Source organism: Hemitrygon akajei, chromosome 8 (genome assembly GCF_048418815.1).
Source record: "Hemitrygon akajei chromosome 8, sHemAka1.3, whole genome shotgun sequence".
Taxonomy (NCBI): Eukaryota; Metazoa; Chordata; class Chondrichthyes; order Myliobatiformes; family Dasyatidae; genus Hemitrygon; species Hemitrygon akajei.
The window spans coordinates 8509408-8525539 of record NC_133131.1 but is presented as its reverse complement, the minus strand read 5'-3'; the positions used below and the strand labels follow the sequence as shown (position 1 = coordinate 8525539).

General features: G+C 45.0%; 1 protein-coding gene across 3 annotated transcripts in view; it reads right to left on the bottom strand.

Moving 5' to 3' along the window:
• The window catches only part of ppm1e (protein phosphatase, Mg2+/Mn2+ dependent, 1E), a 159586-nt gene that overhangs the window by 20909 nt on the left and 122545 nt on the right, over positions 1-16132 (bottom strand). The window lies entirely within an intron of this gene.

The window sequence follows — 16132 nt, the reverse complement described above, 5'->3', positions numbered from 1 at the left end:
AAAGGTTAAATGATTCGTCTCTCCTGCAAGCAGATGGGCCTCGTCAGCAATGCGCGCAAACCTAGAAGCAAATAAATACTTCTTTTAAATCAAGGCAGAGTAAGCGGAAAGTCAGTTCCAAACAACAATGCTGCCAAGCCAGCTGCAGCCGCTGTATAGTTGTCAGGAGGTGAATGTTAGTCAAACATCGCAGGGCTGATGATACTCATGTTTACACTAAGGGCAGAAAGGGAACAGAAATCGATGGCAGTTTGATCAATAAAAACCTTGGGATCAACCTGAGCTGTTGTAGTCCAGCAGGCAGAACGTTTACCTCTGAGTCAGGAGGTTTCGGGGTCAAATCTACTCCAGAGATTTATACCAACTGCTAGACTCATGCTGAATTATCATCTGTCTCAACCTCATTCTCCTGCCTTCTGCCCATAACTTCTGATGCGCTTCCTAATCAGAAACCTCCCTGTCAACCTCTGCTTTAAACATACCCAATGACTTGGCCTCCACTGCCGTCTGTGGCAATGAATTCCACAGATTCACATCCTTCTGGCTAAAGAAATTCCTCCACACCTCTGTTCCAAAGGGACGTCCTATTCTGAGGCTGTGCTCTCTGGTCCTTGACTCTCCCACTTTCCTCCAAACACTTAAACTTATCCCCATTGTCTGCACTCTCCTTGTGTGAAAACTCTTCTATCCCAACACACTCTCAAAGATCTATATTTAATTTTTTACTTGTTGAGATTCAGTGTGGAATAGGCCCTTCCAGCCCTTTTGAGCTGCACTGCCCAGCAAACCCCCGATTTAACTCTAGCCTAATCAAGAGACAATTTCCAATAACCAATTAACCTACCAACCAGTATGTCTTTGGACTGTGGGGGGAAAACCGGAGTACTCGGAGGAAATCCTTGCACTCACGGGCGAATATACAAACTCCTTACAGGCAGTGGCAGGATTTGAACCTGAGTTGCTGATACTGTAAAGCATTGAGGTAACCACTACGACACCAATCTATCCCTCTGCCTCTCTCCAAGAGAATTTCCAGATTGTTCAGTCTTCTCCGACTGCAGAAACTCAGTTCTGTATCACCAGTCTTTCCTCGTTCATGTTGTCTACTGAAGGACTACGCTGGTTTGTCGAGGGGTGCTGTCTTACGCACGAGACCTGTCAACTTTCGCAGGATTTTTCTGTGGCAAAACGCTCCAAAGAATAGCGGAGTTATCCCCTGTGTCACATTCAATATTTATCCCTCAATCAATGTGGCGGAAACTTGCCTGGCCATTATCATATTGCTTTTCGTGGGAGCTCGTGGCCTATAAACTGGCCTCTACATTCCATCGATTGTAATATTGACTACATTTTAAACAAAAGCTTCAACGCGCTTTGGGGCATTCCGAGGTCATGAAATGCAAGTACGGTGTATTTGCCACCCTCCCCCAGCAGGCATGCAATATAATTTCTCCATGACATTAATAATTACTGACAGGCCATGGCGAACAGATGGAAGAGATCTCTGGTCTAACCCGGCCTGTAGAGCAGAGTATTGTTCATCAATCATTCACAGAGGGACCTGACAACACACAGCTGAGTCAGCCCACAGTACCCGGCGACTGCGTCGAACCGTATCTCTTCTCCCTTGTCAGCAGGCTGGGTTGTATCAGTGACTGAGCATGAAGATATCATCTGTCTCTGCGAGCAAAGTTACTCCAAGTCCCAACCGCCTTTATTCAAGTCCAACGTCGTAATGGGTTAGGGCGCCCAACTCTCCAACTCTCCTCTGGACCTCACTTCGTGCTTCTCCACTGGACCCACACCAAGCCTATCAGACAGGCCAGCCACTGCAGAGGATGCCCATCCAAACACTCGTCCATGATATGTGGAAATATGGGTTCAATATTTTGTTTGACATCTGGGCTCTTCCCTAATCAGTCCCAAAACTGAGTTGTCTCCTGAACCATTCCTTACAGAAGCAGTTAGAAATCAAATTTATGTTCTGGAGTCACATTGGGCTAGACAGGATAAGGGTGGTGGATTTTCTTGTAAAACTGTTTGGTTTTAGTTTTTACTTAGAGATACAGCACAGTAACACGCCCATCCCATCCGATTGCACTCACAGGATCAATTAACCTGCTAACCCATAGGTCTTTGGAATGTGGGAGGCAAGTGGAGCACCCACAGGAAACCCGGGGGAGAACGTACAAACTCCTCACAGACAGCAGTGGAACTGAACCCAGGTCACTGGTGCTGTAATAGTGCCACACTAATTGCTATGTTACCGTGCTGCCCCCCTCCACCCCTTCCTCCCGTTTACATTCTATTTATGCACGTCAGTTTTTATTTTCTAGATTTATTTCCAGAATTTAATTTCCTCCAGTTCTGTGGTCTACATGGTGCAAGATATCATTGGTCCAAGACTATGGATAGTCAGTTCAGTAACAGAGTCACTACTGTAGTCCAATTAGGGTGCTGGAGCCCAGTCTGGTTGACAGTCATCACCCAGGTTTGCTTTTCTATTTGTGGGCTTCCTATGTTGGCACTGGAAAATTGGTGACGCTTCTGGCTGCCCCCAGCACAACCCTAGCTCATTTGATTTGATGCAAACGCCATATTTCACTGTATGTTCTGATGTACACATAAACAAATAAAGCTAATCTTTAGGGTCTGGTTTCCTACGATCATGATACTGAAAGAACAGCTCCCCCTGAACTTGCATCCGTCCCTGGTCCTGACGAAAGGTCATTGACATGAAACATCTAAACTCTGTTCCTGTTCCGACAGCTGCAGCCCAGTTTGCAGAACATTTACAGCACTTTCTGGTCTAATTTTAGATTTTCAATGTCTGTAATACTTTGAATTTTCACACGGAGCCAGCCCCCTAAAAGGATCCTCTGGACCCCGGCAGTAAAGTGAACCTCCCTCCGGGCATTCGATATTCCCTGCAGATGAGGGACATCTCACTTACACATTAACACGATGAAGAAGGACAAGGCGATTTTTTCCTTAACTCTTCCAGAATCTTCCACAGCTGGACAACATCTAAAATTCCCACCAAGAACGGAACCAGTGCTGCGTCATTATGCCTTGGTACACTGCAAGACTGCTGGTGGAACTGGCATATCTGTGGGGTATTCCACATGCCACGGTGTGCCACGTCACGAGGACTGTTCCACAAGGAGCATGGCACGTGCGCTGTACTGCTTGGGTGTGCAGGTTCCGTGTGGGAGCGTAAAGAGCGCATCGCATGGCCCGTGGACTGTCCCATGGGATGTGTCGCGTGTTTCTGGTGCGGGGGTGTGCAACATGGCTATAAGGCCGTAGACGTGAAGTTGCATGTTTAGGCTCCTTCCTCGCCCCTCTGATGGGACAACGGTGTGAGACCATCCATTCTGCATGGTAAATAGAACTGGTCAAACCATCATCGACAGTAACCACCAGAAGAAGGCAGCACCCATCACTGCTTCCTTTCCAAGCAGACACGGGGAGCACTGCTCCCCACACACCCTGTAACCAAGTCTGTCACCCCCATTGCCTGGTTTAATTACAATGGCGCATTCTTCCCAATCCTCTCCGTTTTAATGACATCCACAGCACGTTTTCCCACACACGTTTTAAGGATAAAGTACACAAAGTGCTGGAGGAACAGGCAGCATCTACGGAAATGAATAAAGAGTCAAGCTTTCAGACTGGGATACTTCATCAGGACTCATGAAGGGTCTCAGCCTGAAACGTTAGCTCTTTATTCCTCTCCGTAGATGCTGCCCGGCCTGCTGAGCTCCTCCAGCATATTGTGTGTGTTGCTTTGGATTTCCAGCATCTGCAGAATCTTTTGTGTTTATACTTTTCAAAGCATGACTTTGGCCTTGAGTGGTACATATTCAGCACAAAGAGTGTGTGGAGAATTGTTTCATCCTCACATCCTCACAATGAAGAGCAGTTAGAAAAGGACAGTGGTCTAACAGTTACTAGGCAACGATGCAGGCAGCTGTTTGAGTTGGAAATTCGCCCTTGCGACTGTTCTCGGCTCTCTGATCTGCTTCAATCTCACCTGAGTCAGACGGGACTGTTTTGTGGCATTGTGCAATCTTTGGAGACTAAAGGGACTTGCTGGTTGTCAAGAAACGTGGGCACCCAACCGTCGCATCTGACTAACATATATAAACGCATATCCACTCCCACTGCAGGAACTAGGACCGAGTCCTGTCGTCACTGTGGGAAGATGACCTCTAAAACACTACTCAACTTTTAAATGGAACAATCTCTCCTAATTTTTCTGTAACATGCTTATCATTCAGAATTGCACAGAATTGGGCCATTAAACTCAATTGCTCAATGCAGGGATTCATGACCTACATAAACCTCCCCTCACCCAGCTCTCCATTTTCCTCCACCATTATCCACTCACCACTGTACTTTTTCTTCCACCCTCCCTCATGTTTAACCGGTTTTCCGTTGAATAAACCCAGTGGTTAGGTACCTCCTAATAAAGAATGGCAACAGGAGGTACAGTGCCTAATGTGTTCATGGTCTCTGCTGCTGTAGCCCATCCACTTTCAAATTCGATGTGCTGTGTATGCAGAGATGCTCTTCTGCACACCATTGTTGTAACGTGTGGTTATTTGAGTTACTGTCAGCTTGAACCAGTCTGGATATTCCCCTCTGACCTCTCTCATTGACAAAGCATCCTCGCCCACAGAACTGCCGCTCACTGTTGTTTGTTTCTCGCACCATTCACTGTAAACGCTACAGACTGCTGTGCGTGAAAACCCCAGGAGATCAGCAGTTTCTGAGATACTCAAGCCACCCTATCTGGCACCAACTATCATTCCACAGTCAAAGCCACTTGGATCACATTTCTTCCCCATTCTGATGTTTGGTCTGAACAACAACTGAACCTCTTGACCACGTCTGCATGCTTTTATGCATTGAGTTGCTGCTGCATGATTGGCTGATTAGATACTTGCATTAACAAGCAGGTATTATACAGGTGTGCCTAATAAAGTGGCCACGGAGTGTATATCTCTGCTATTCATCTCACACATTCTCTTCACTTTCTCGGTTTTTCTTGAATTCTGAGGGACTGTCTTACATTTCTAGATGCTCCTCCCAAATGGAAGTGCCTCTTTGCTTCATGCCTCTAGGTCTGCAATGGGAGTGAGGTGTTATCCGCAGAGAGTTGTTGAGTGGGGATTCACCGTGAAGGCCTAGAAGTAGGGTTGGTTGTTACAACTGGCAATGGAGCTAACGCTTGGACTTCTAACCAGATGGGCATAGCAGTGAGCGTAATGCTATTGCAGAGCCAGTGGCCTGGCTTCAATTCCGCCTCTGTCTGTAAGGGGGTTGTACGTTCTCCTCGTGACCATACGGATTTCTTCTGGGTGTCCGGTTACCTTCCACATTCCAAAGGTGTATGGGTTGAGAGGCTAGTTGGTCACAGGGGTGTGGGCTCATTAGGATGGAAGGGCCTGTCATTCTGCTGTACCTTTAAATAAATAAATAAAACGAAGGAAAAGGTAGCTATTGTCACCTGAATCAAACACCCGATGAATCAACAGGCAACAGTGTAGCGTGCAGGGTCTGACTACCTGATGCAATAAACCATGGCCCTAGTCCCTTTGGGCCCCTTGTCTAAGAAAAGATGTGCTGGCACAGGAGAGGGTCCAGAGGAGGTTCATGAGAATGATTCCAGGAATGAAAGGGGTAAATGCAAGGAGCGTTTGATGGCTCTGGACCTGTACTCACTGGAGTTTAGAAGAATGGGGTGGTGATGGGGGGAGGGGGAATCTTACTGAATATTGAAAGGTCTGAATAGAGTGGATGTGGGGTAGTCTGGGACCAGAGGGCACAGCCTCAGAACTGAGAGATGTCCATTTAGAACAGAGATGAGGGAAGATTTCTTTAGCCACACGGTGGTGAATATGTGGAAATCATTGCCACAGGCCAAGTCATTGGGTGTATTTAAGATGGAAGTTGGTGGATTCTTAATTAATCAGGGCATCAGAGGTTACAGGGAGGAGGCAGGAGAAGGGGTTGAAAGGGATGATCGATCAGCCATGATTGAATGACATAGCAGACAATAGACTGAATGACCTAATTCTGCTCCTATGTCTTAAGACGAGAAGCTGATTATTGACTTCAGAACTTAGCCCTCAAGCAAACAGGTATAGCATCTTTAAGTGGATGAAGGTTCATCGGCATGGCCAGAAATGAGGCGGGGCGAGGTGGTGGGAGGGTGGGGTTGGGGGGGAATGACTCCAAGCCAGGCTGAAACACAGATGGAAGAAGCTCCTTCAACCCAGCATTTTGTTAGCAAATGTGCAGTTAACGGGGAACAAAACTGAGCACCTCAGGGCAAGATTGCTGTATCAGAGAGAAATGAGAGACTGTTGTGTTCTATGTTTGAATAAAATGTGGCTTACTTCTAGCATGCCAGATACAATGGTCAGACCCGAAGGCTTCTTGATTCACAGGACGGACCAAATTGCTACTTCAGAAAAGGTAAAGGGTGGATGCGTGTGTTTCATGATAACCCTCTGTCGTGCTCCAGTGCGGTGGTTTTGTTGAAGTCATGTTCCCCTGACCCTGAACATCTAACGGTCAAATGCTGTCTATTTATATTTACCTAGATTTCTCCTCAATGATCCTGACTGCAGCTTACATACCTAGAGCAGCCGACTATAATCAAGTGCTTGCGATACTGGATAATGCCATCTCCAAACAAGAAACAGTCCATCCTGATGCATTTCAAATCATAGCTGGGATCTTCAACCAGGCTTGCTTGGAGAAAACCCTGACTAATTATCATCAGCATATAACCTGTAGCACCAGAGGTCCCAATGCATGAGACCCACTGATACAGTAAAATACGGATTACCAACCCGTTCCATGCCCAGACAACATTCTGGTAATTCAGATCATTTGGCTGTCCTTCTACCTGCATACAGGCAGAGGCTAAAGAGCAAAGCTCTCAAGATGAGGACAACGAAGAGGTGGCCACTGGAGGCACAGGTGCGGCTACAGGGTTGCTTTGAGTCAATGGATTGGGTGGTGCTCAAGGAGTCATCTGTGGATTGGAATGAATACACCTGACTGGCATGGACTTTACTAAAAATGTTGTAGAAGAGTGTGTCCCCACAAGACCATTCAGAGTCCTCCCCAACCAGAAGCCCTGGATGAACCCTGAGATCCACAATCAGCTGAGGGCCAGATCAGAGGCGTTCAAGTCTGGTGATCAAGGAAGTTACAAGAGATCCAGGTACAATCTCTGGAAAGTGGGTGAAGTGGCAATTTCAGACCAATAAAGGATGCTCAACAGTTGTGCCAGGGCTTCAATGCTTTCACCTCTTATAAAGTAAGATCAAGTAACGTAAGTGACAACAGGGCTTCGCATCCAGATGAACTCAAAGCCTTCTGTGCTCACTTTCAACTGTTAATACATGGATGTATTAACATCATGAGCTCCAACAACCCTGGATGATCCTATTATTTCAGTCTTTGAGGCCAATTAGTAAGCAGCCTTCAGGAGGGTGAACCCACAGAAAGCATCTGGCCAAATACTAAAGACCTGTGGTTGGGCTGAGTTCCTCTCCAATCTACGCAATTTACTTGCAAACGTTTCATCACCATGTGAGGAGAATCGCCAGTGCGCTGTTGATGGTGGCGTGTCCTCTGAATGCTTGGCCTTTATATACCTTTCAATCAGCTGATCTGTCGTCATTTCAACTGTGACGTGAGGAGGAAACCTCGTTGCTGATTGGCTGTGTGGCAAACTTTGTGCGTTGAGGTCTGGAATTTTGCCTGCATCAGCGCATATACACGTTATGTGTTTGTTCACAGAATTGTTAGCGGAAAACCACGCTTCAAGGAATTCTCTTGCATAACACATGCTCGCTTGCGCCATGACTTTCACTGATGCCCAGTCAAATTCCTGCCCTCTTGACCTTCATGGGTAGAGGCTAGGGGAAGTTGGTCATGCTGCTTTACAACTCTCCCTAGTCTCTGCTCAACGCTTTACAGTACCAGCAATCAGGGTTCAATTCCCACTGCTGCCTGTAAGGAGTTTGTACATTCTTTTTGTGACCATGTGGGTTTCCTCCGGGTGCTCCGGTTTCCTCCCACTGTCCAAAGGCCTACGGACCGGTTGGTCGGTTAACTGGTCATTGCAACTTTTCTTATGATCAGGCTAGGATTAAATTGGGTGATTGCTGGGTGGTGCCACTCAAAGGGCTGGAAGAGCCTATTCTGCACTGTATCTCAATAAACATTTACACAGGGGGTGATTGATAAGTTTGTGGCCTAAGGTAGAAGGAGTCAATTTTAGAAAACCTAGCACATTTCTTTTTCAACATTGTCCCCTCCTACATGAACACACTTAGTCTAGCCGTCGTGGAGCATACAGATCCCTTCTTTGTAGAAGTGGTCCACAGCAGGGGTGATTGATAAATTCGTGGCCTAAGGTAAAAGGAGATGAATTATTAACTTCAAACTTTCTACGTTTTCACTCAAAGAGTTGAACTGCACGTGCATGTAACGAGAGCGTCTTGGACCTCCAGGTGGTCCACAGCTGGGGTGATTGATAAGTTTGTGGCCTAAGTTAGAAGGAGATGAGTTATACAGCTCTCGTTACATACACTTGCAGTTCAACTCTTTGAGTGAAAATGCAGGAAGTTTGAAGTTAATAACTCATCTCCTTATACCTTAGGCCACAAATTTATCAATCACCCCATGCTGTGGACCACTTCTGGAGGTCCAAGACGCCGACTTCTACAAAGAAGGGATCCGTATGCTCCACGACCGCTGGGCTAAGTGTGTAAATGTAGAAAAAATAAATGTGTTAGGTTTTCTAAAATTGACTCGTCTACCTTAGGCCACAAACTTATCAATCACCCCTCATATAAGTAGATGGTGACAAATACGTACTTAGATAATAAATTTACTTTGATTTCTGAGGTACTGTCGATGGTGATAGGGTCATTGGCCGCCTGACATGAATGGGAATAAGAACCATCAGAACCTCAATCTAAAATGGATGGTCAGCTTTGCTATCACACAAACTCAAACCATCTCTCAGCAAGTGAGAGAAGTGGGGAATTAGCCATCTCTGAGTATCATTAGGCTGCCTGTAAGAATGATTCAACAGGTAATTTAGAAGGTCCAAGTCACTCGGAAACAATTTACTGCTTGCTGTCAGAATCAATCAGTCTTTAATTGGGTAAATGGGACGATAGAGCAATAAAGAAACATTCATTCAACAGATGATTCTAGCAGTGGGAGAATCTCAAGTAGCAGAGTGAAAGGAATTGAAGGTGTTGGTGCGTTAAGGGAGAGGGCCTGTACTGCTTGCTGGTGGTCCAACAATTACTTAGCACATCAACCGCACCCTCCCCACCCCTACCCCGCCACCACCAACGAAGTGTTGCTATCTAACAGCGGTTGTATCTGATGTGACATTATCAAATGCCATGGTATGGGTTCAGCTTCACAAATTACAAGTTTCTAAGGCCAAGACATTGGGTATATTTAAAGTAGAAGTTGGTAGGTTCTTGATTAGTCAGGGTGTCAAAGATTGTGAAGAGAAGGCAGTAGAATAGGGTTGAGGTGGATAATAAATCAGCCACAATAGAATGTTGGATCAGACCTGATGGGCCGAATATCCTAATTCTGCTCCTATGTCTTATAGTTAACAAGGCGGGGATAGGCAGAGTTTGTGAAAGGTGTATCAACCTAGATCACAGGCCTCCACTATCAATAAACCATGCTTGTGAGCTTGACCCTGGGAAGCAACCTCACGTGAAAGAGGGGCTTTTTGAGTTGAAGTCACAATACAAGGACTTGAATGCACAATTCGACGGACACTCCAGGGTGGAGTTGAGAGCGTAATGCGAATGAAGAACCACCCTGTCAGGACGTGCCATCCTTCTGAGGTGACATTAAATGGAGATCTTGTCTGCTCTCAATGGTAGGTTTGAAGCTTCCTAACACCAGGATTGGTTTTGTTCTCAATCGATGGCATACAGAACAGATCTTCTGGGACGCCAAAGGGCGACTCGGGTGGCAGCTATGATGGAAACCATCAAACATTCTTGTTTCAGCCTGCTACAGCTGAGAACCACAACTACATCCAAGGTCTTTACACTAAGTACTGTAACAGCTTCTTCCCTTCTGCCATCCAATTTCTAAATGGACATTGAAACCATTAACATTATATCATTACTTTATCATTTCTGTTTTTGCACTATTAATTTAACTATTTAATATACATATATACTTTACTGTAATTCACAGTATTTTTTCTATATTTATCATGTATTGCATGGTACTGCTGCTGCTAAGTTAACAAATTTCATGAATATGCCGGAGATATTAAACCTGATTTTGATTTTGATTCTGAGATTATCTGGTCATCTTAACACTGGTCTCATGAGATCTTTTTGGTGGCATAGAACACTACAGCACAGAAACAGGCCTTCTGGTCCATCTAGATCTTGTGAACTATTAATCTGCCTCGTCTTCGTTACCTGCACCCTGACCCCACCCCTCCCATCCATGTACCTACACAAATTTCTCTTGAATGTTAAAATCGATTCCACATCCACCAATTCTGCACCACACGCTCACCACCCTCTGAGTGAAGAACCTCCCCTCATGTTCCTCCAAAACGTTTCACCTTTCACCCTTAACAGCAAACCCCTAGTTTTAGTCTCACCTGACCTCAGTGGAAAAAGCCTGCTTGCATTTACCCTCCGGTTCAAGACGGCGCCGGTGAAGCAGAGCGACGACTTGCTGGCAGCAAACGCAACCATTAGTTAGGGACAGGCTGGAGTTCTGCTCCCTGCTCTGCAAGGTTACTGTTCTCTGCACTGACCTGAAACTCTGGCCTGCAACTAATGGGCTCCTGAACCAGCTGTGCTCTACAGTAAGCAAATACAATATAAGTATTTGCTTACTTTTATTGTTTGCACGATTTGTTTTTTTTTCTGCACATTGGGTGTTTGCCCATCTTCTTTGTGTAATGGGTTCTATTGGGTTTCCTCGTTTGTTGGCAGCCTATAAGGAGATGAATCTCAAGTTTGTATATACTGTACATACTTTGATAATAAAGGTACTTTGAACTTTGATCTGTAGCCCTTGTTGTACACAACCACTTTCTTTCTGCATACACCACTTCTGAAGTTCTTAACTGCTGTAGACAGATTCAGGGGTAGCTTGAGTCACTGCAAATTAAAATCCTCCTTTGTTCCTTCACTAAGGTCTGAACCGTCCCTGGACCAATTTTTCTTTGGTCCGGATCACCGACTGAGCATCCCAACAAGCTGAGCTGTTCAAAGAGCCAGCCAACTTTGTGTATTTCTTCCTTTTAAACATGATTCACTGAGAGCCACTGGGGGATCTATAACTGCAGCTTAATAAAGCTCTTCAATGAAACTGCAGATAAATTAATTGGAAACCACCCCAGCTGTGCACTTGGCACATGTTCAACAGTACTCAATCAGTACAGTGCAGCTCATTTCATCCTACCCAGCAAGGGAGAGATCGGGCAGAATAACAATTGGTTCTACCGTACGTGCTAAGGGTTTCTGAGACCATCATTGCACGGTCAAACTCACTAAGATCACAGTTCTTCCCTGCCCTGATATTTGGTCTAAACAACAGCTGAACCTCTTGACCATGTCTGCATGCTTTTATGCACTGAGTTGCTGCCACATGATTGGCAGATTAGTGTACCTAATAAAGTGGACACTGAGTGTATTTCTGGGATGTGCATTTGCTAATACTGTCTTCTAGAAGCTTCCAAGAGCAAGAGGACCACAACCTTGTAGGGTTTGGAGGCTTGTGTACCTCAATGACCTGGAGAGCTGTGTTGGCTGGAATGTGGGCTTTATGCTTTGGCTCTTGGTAGGGTCACCCATGCCAAACAGGTCAAAGGGTAGAGGCCAGACTAAGAGTGGCCCACCATCCTCCAGGTGTGGGGGTTCAGCTCATGCCTAACAACCCTGACTGGTAAAGCAAAACTGTTAGGCAAACAGCAATGAAGAGTCCTTCTACATTTGAGTGTGACAGTATTCCTGAGTCTCCACCTGGGACTTGCACGACTGACGGTAGTGAAAACAGAGAGGAAGCTACTGACACCACGAAGGAAGTCCTGAATGATGCCAGAGATGGCGGACCTTCACACGCTGGGGGCAGAACAGCCAAAGGAGTCATCTAGAAGATGAAGTGTTTCCATGAAGTGCCGTCTCGAACAGCTGTCCAACGCTGGGCACAGTGTCTAAGGGCTGCTCCCTGGTTAGCATTCTGAGGCAACTGTTGCTGGAAAATGATCAACTTGGTGCCCTCAAGTCTGCTGAAAGCTGCTGGTGCTCAGCTGCAAGGAGCTTTTCATGACCAAATGTTGCAGATTGGCACATTCCACTGTTAAAAACTATGTGCTGAGAGACACGTTGATGCTCAGTGCAGCTGCCACCAAAGGTCAGCGGGAAAAAAAAAACCCTGCATCCTTTCACATTTAGAGATTGAAACTTGTGTTTTCAACCACCACCCCCTACTAATGTGTTTAGAGGAAAGCTCCTGCCTGCCTGACTTAATGTAAATGTAGTGATGTAGCTCATACCGAGAATGGTGACATATGGTGCTTATTTATAAAATTCACAAATATATAAATTCACATTTTTGAGATTAAAAATATATGTATTGACATCACGAGAGGTATAGATATTGTAAATTCATGCAGGCTTTTTCCACCGAAGTTGGGTGAGACTAAAACTGAAGTTCATAGGTTAAGGGTGAAAGGTTAAATATTTAAGGGGACCGTGAGGGGGGACGTCTTCACTCAAGAGAGTGGTGAGCGTGAGGAACGAGCTGCCAGTGGAAGGTCCAAGTAAATTTATTATCTAAGTACATATACATCCCCACATACTACCTTGAGATTCTTTTTCTAGTGGGCTTTCACAGTAAAGTAAAATTGGATAGGTATATGGACGGGAAAGGAATGGAGGGTTATGGGCTGAGTGCAGGTTGGTGGGACTAGGTGAGAGTAAGCGTTCGGCACGGACTAGAAGGGCTGAGATGGCCTGTTTCCGTGCTGTAATTGTTATATGGTTATATAAATGCAAAGAAGCACAACAGAATCAATGAAAACTGCAAACGGCAAAGTTTGGTTTCAACACTTAAGGGATATTTGGATAAGTGCAAGGATGGAAGAGGTATGGGGGGGTTATGGTTCAGATGTGGGACGATGTAACTAAGCAGAACAGCAGCTTGTCATGGACTAGATGGGCTGAAGGGCCTGTTTCTGCGCCGTAATCCTCAATGACACTATGATTAATTACTACGACTACAGTGTATGGAGCAAGTACGACAGTGATCATGGTGGACCCAGTCTGGTGGTTATCAGCTATAGACAATAATAGGTAACTGATTGTGACTTGATTTTAATCCAATTCCTTGGGTTCTTAAGTGGTTTTTTTGAATCTATTGTAGGATCCAAAGACAAATAAATAGGCAGATGGGGAGGGAGGGGGTGTCGGAGCAGTAGGTGGTGTGTTGTTTTCATCATCCTCACTGGGCATCTATGTTCTAATAACAAGACTCATGTCAGAATCTGAATCTGAATCAGGTTCAATATCATGGCATATATTGTGAAATTTGTTAACGCTGCAGCAGCGGTACAATGCATAGCATAATTACACACAGAGATAAACAAACTGTGAACTACAGTAAGTACCTATCTATATATATACATGCTTACTGTAATTCATAGACAGAGAGATAAAGAGATAAATTAAATAAGTAGTGCAAAAAGTAGTGAGGTTGTGTTCATGGGCTCAGCGTCCATTCAGAAATCGGATGGCAGAGGGGATGAAGCTGTTCCTGAATCGTTGAGAGTGTGCTTTCAGAATATACCTTCTCCATTTTGACCAATCGTGCAAAAGGGATCCTCACAACTGGCGAGAGTGTTAAAATTTCTCAACGAGACATTGGGAACATTGGCTATTCACACTCAGTGGCTACAGGAGGTACCTAGTAAAGTGGTCACTGAGTGTATTTCTATATGATCTTGGTCTCCTGCTTCTGTGTCCCATCCACTTCAAGGGTTGACGTGTTGTGGGTTCAGAGATGCTCACCCTGTTGTAACATGAGGTTATTTGAATTACTGCCACTCTCCTGTCAGCTTGAACCAGTCTGGCCGTTCTCCTCTGACCTCTCTCATTAACAAGGCGTTTTCACCCACAGAATTGCCACTCACTATTTTTGTTTTTTGCACCACGCTCTGTAAACCCCAAAGACTGTTGTGTGTGAAAATTCCAGATCAGCAGTTTCCGAGTTACTCAAACTACCCGTTCTGTCATCAACAATCATTCCACGGTCACAGTCACTTAGATCATATTTCTTCCCCTTTCTGATGTTTGGTCTGAACAAAAACTGAGACAACTGCGACTGGGAGATTATCAACTTGGTGCCTTCTACCTGCAACCTGATTGGCTGATTATACGCATAGTTGCATTAATGAGTAAGTGTGCAGGTGTGCCTAATAAAGTGTATTTATTAGTGTAATTGATAAATATATTTTCTCTGCCCTTCTGGTAATCATTTGCCATTCCATAGTTTAAACTAGAGTGCTTGTTTCAGCAGCCTGACATTGGGGCGTGCGAATGATGTGACCTGCCCACTTTATCTGGTTGTGTGTAATTACAGGCTTTTGAGTTGGAGCTGTTTATTCGAGAGGGGATTCTGATGTGGATTCGCTTGTTCTGTCAGCAGATTGTGTGGATTTTATAATTTTATGCAGCCCTCCAGATCTGGCCGTTGCTAGGAGGGCCAGCATTTATTACCACTCCAGATGCCCTTGTGAAGGTGGCAGGGAGACATCACCTTGAACAGCTGCATTTCTGATTAAGGTCCTTCCACCATGAATTTGAGTAGGAAGTTCCAGTGTTTCAACCTAGTGACTGCGAACGATACTGGAAAGTACAGGCCATGCTCTCTTCTCACTGCTGCCATCAGGAATCAGGTATTGGAGCCAAAGGACTCACACTACCAGGTTCAGGAAAAGTTACTACCCCTCAACCATCAGGCTCTTGAACTGCAGGAATAACTTCACTTGCCCGATTATTGAAATGTTTCCACAACCAATGCATTCAGCTTCAAGGACTCTTCATCTTATGTTCTTGAGATTTATTCACTACCATTATTTATTTATTTTTGTATTTGCACAGTTTGTCATCTTATGCACTCTGGCTGAACACCCAACTTGGGTGGTCTTTCATTGATTCTGTTATGGTTACTGTTCTATAGATTTGTTAAGTATGCCCACAAGAAAATGAATCTTAGGGTGTTATATGGCGACATTTATGTACTTTGAGAATAAATTTACTTTGAACTTTGAAACTGAGGATCAGTATTCCCTGGTAGATTACAAACTTTATCACTAACTTTTCACCTCCCTCTGGTGCCTCTCCTCCTTCCCTTTCTCCTGTGGTACATTCTGTCCTATCAAATTCCTTCTTTTTCAGCCCTCTAACATTCCCACCTATCACCTGCCAGCTTCTCATTTCTACCCACCTATGTTCCACCTCTCCTGGCCTCACCTATCACCTGCCAGCTTGTACTCCTTCCTTTATCCCTGCCTTTTTATTCAGCTTCTTCTCCTTTCTTTTCCAGTCCTGAAGAAGGATCTCGGCTCAAAAACCAGATGCTGTCTGTCCTGCTGAGTTTCTCCAGCATCTTGTGTGTGTTACAAATTTTCTGCTCTTGTGATCTTCAAACTCTTTCTCGGAAAACCAAAGGGCTCGACAGCACAATGAAATCGCCACTAATTCCATTATCAGCTCCTCTTGCTGCAGAGAGATAGGCCTTTAGTTTTGGAAGGTAGTCCATCTTTTGTGGATTTTGTTATCGCTAACTTCATCCAATCAGCCATTATGGAATAGCAGAGCAGACTTGATAGGCCGCATGGCCTAATTCTGCTACTACTGTACGACTCCTGGTCTTATCAAAGACACAATACTCCTCACCATCAAGGCCATGTTCAAGAGGTGATGCCTTAAGAAGCCAGCAACCATCCAGAAGATGCCCTCTTCCTAAAGACTAACTCTTGAAAAACAGATTCTTCCTCTCCACCATCAGATCTCTGAATGGTTCCTGA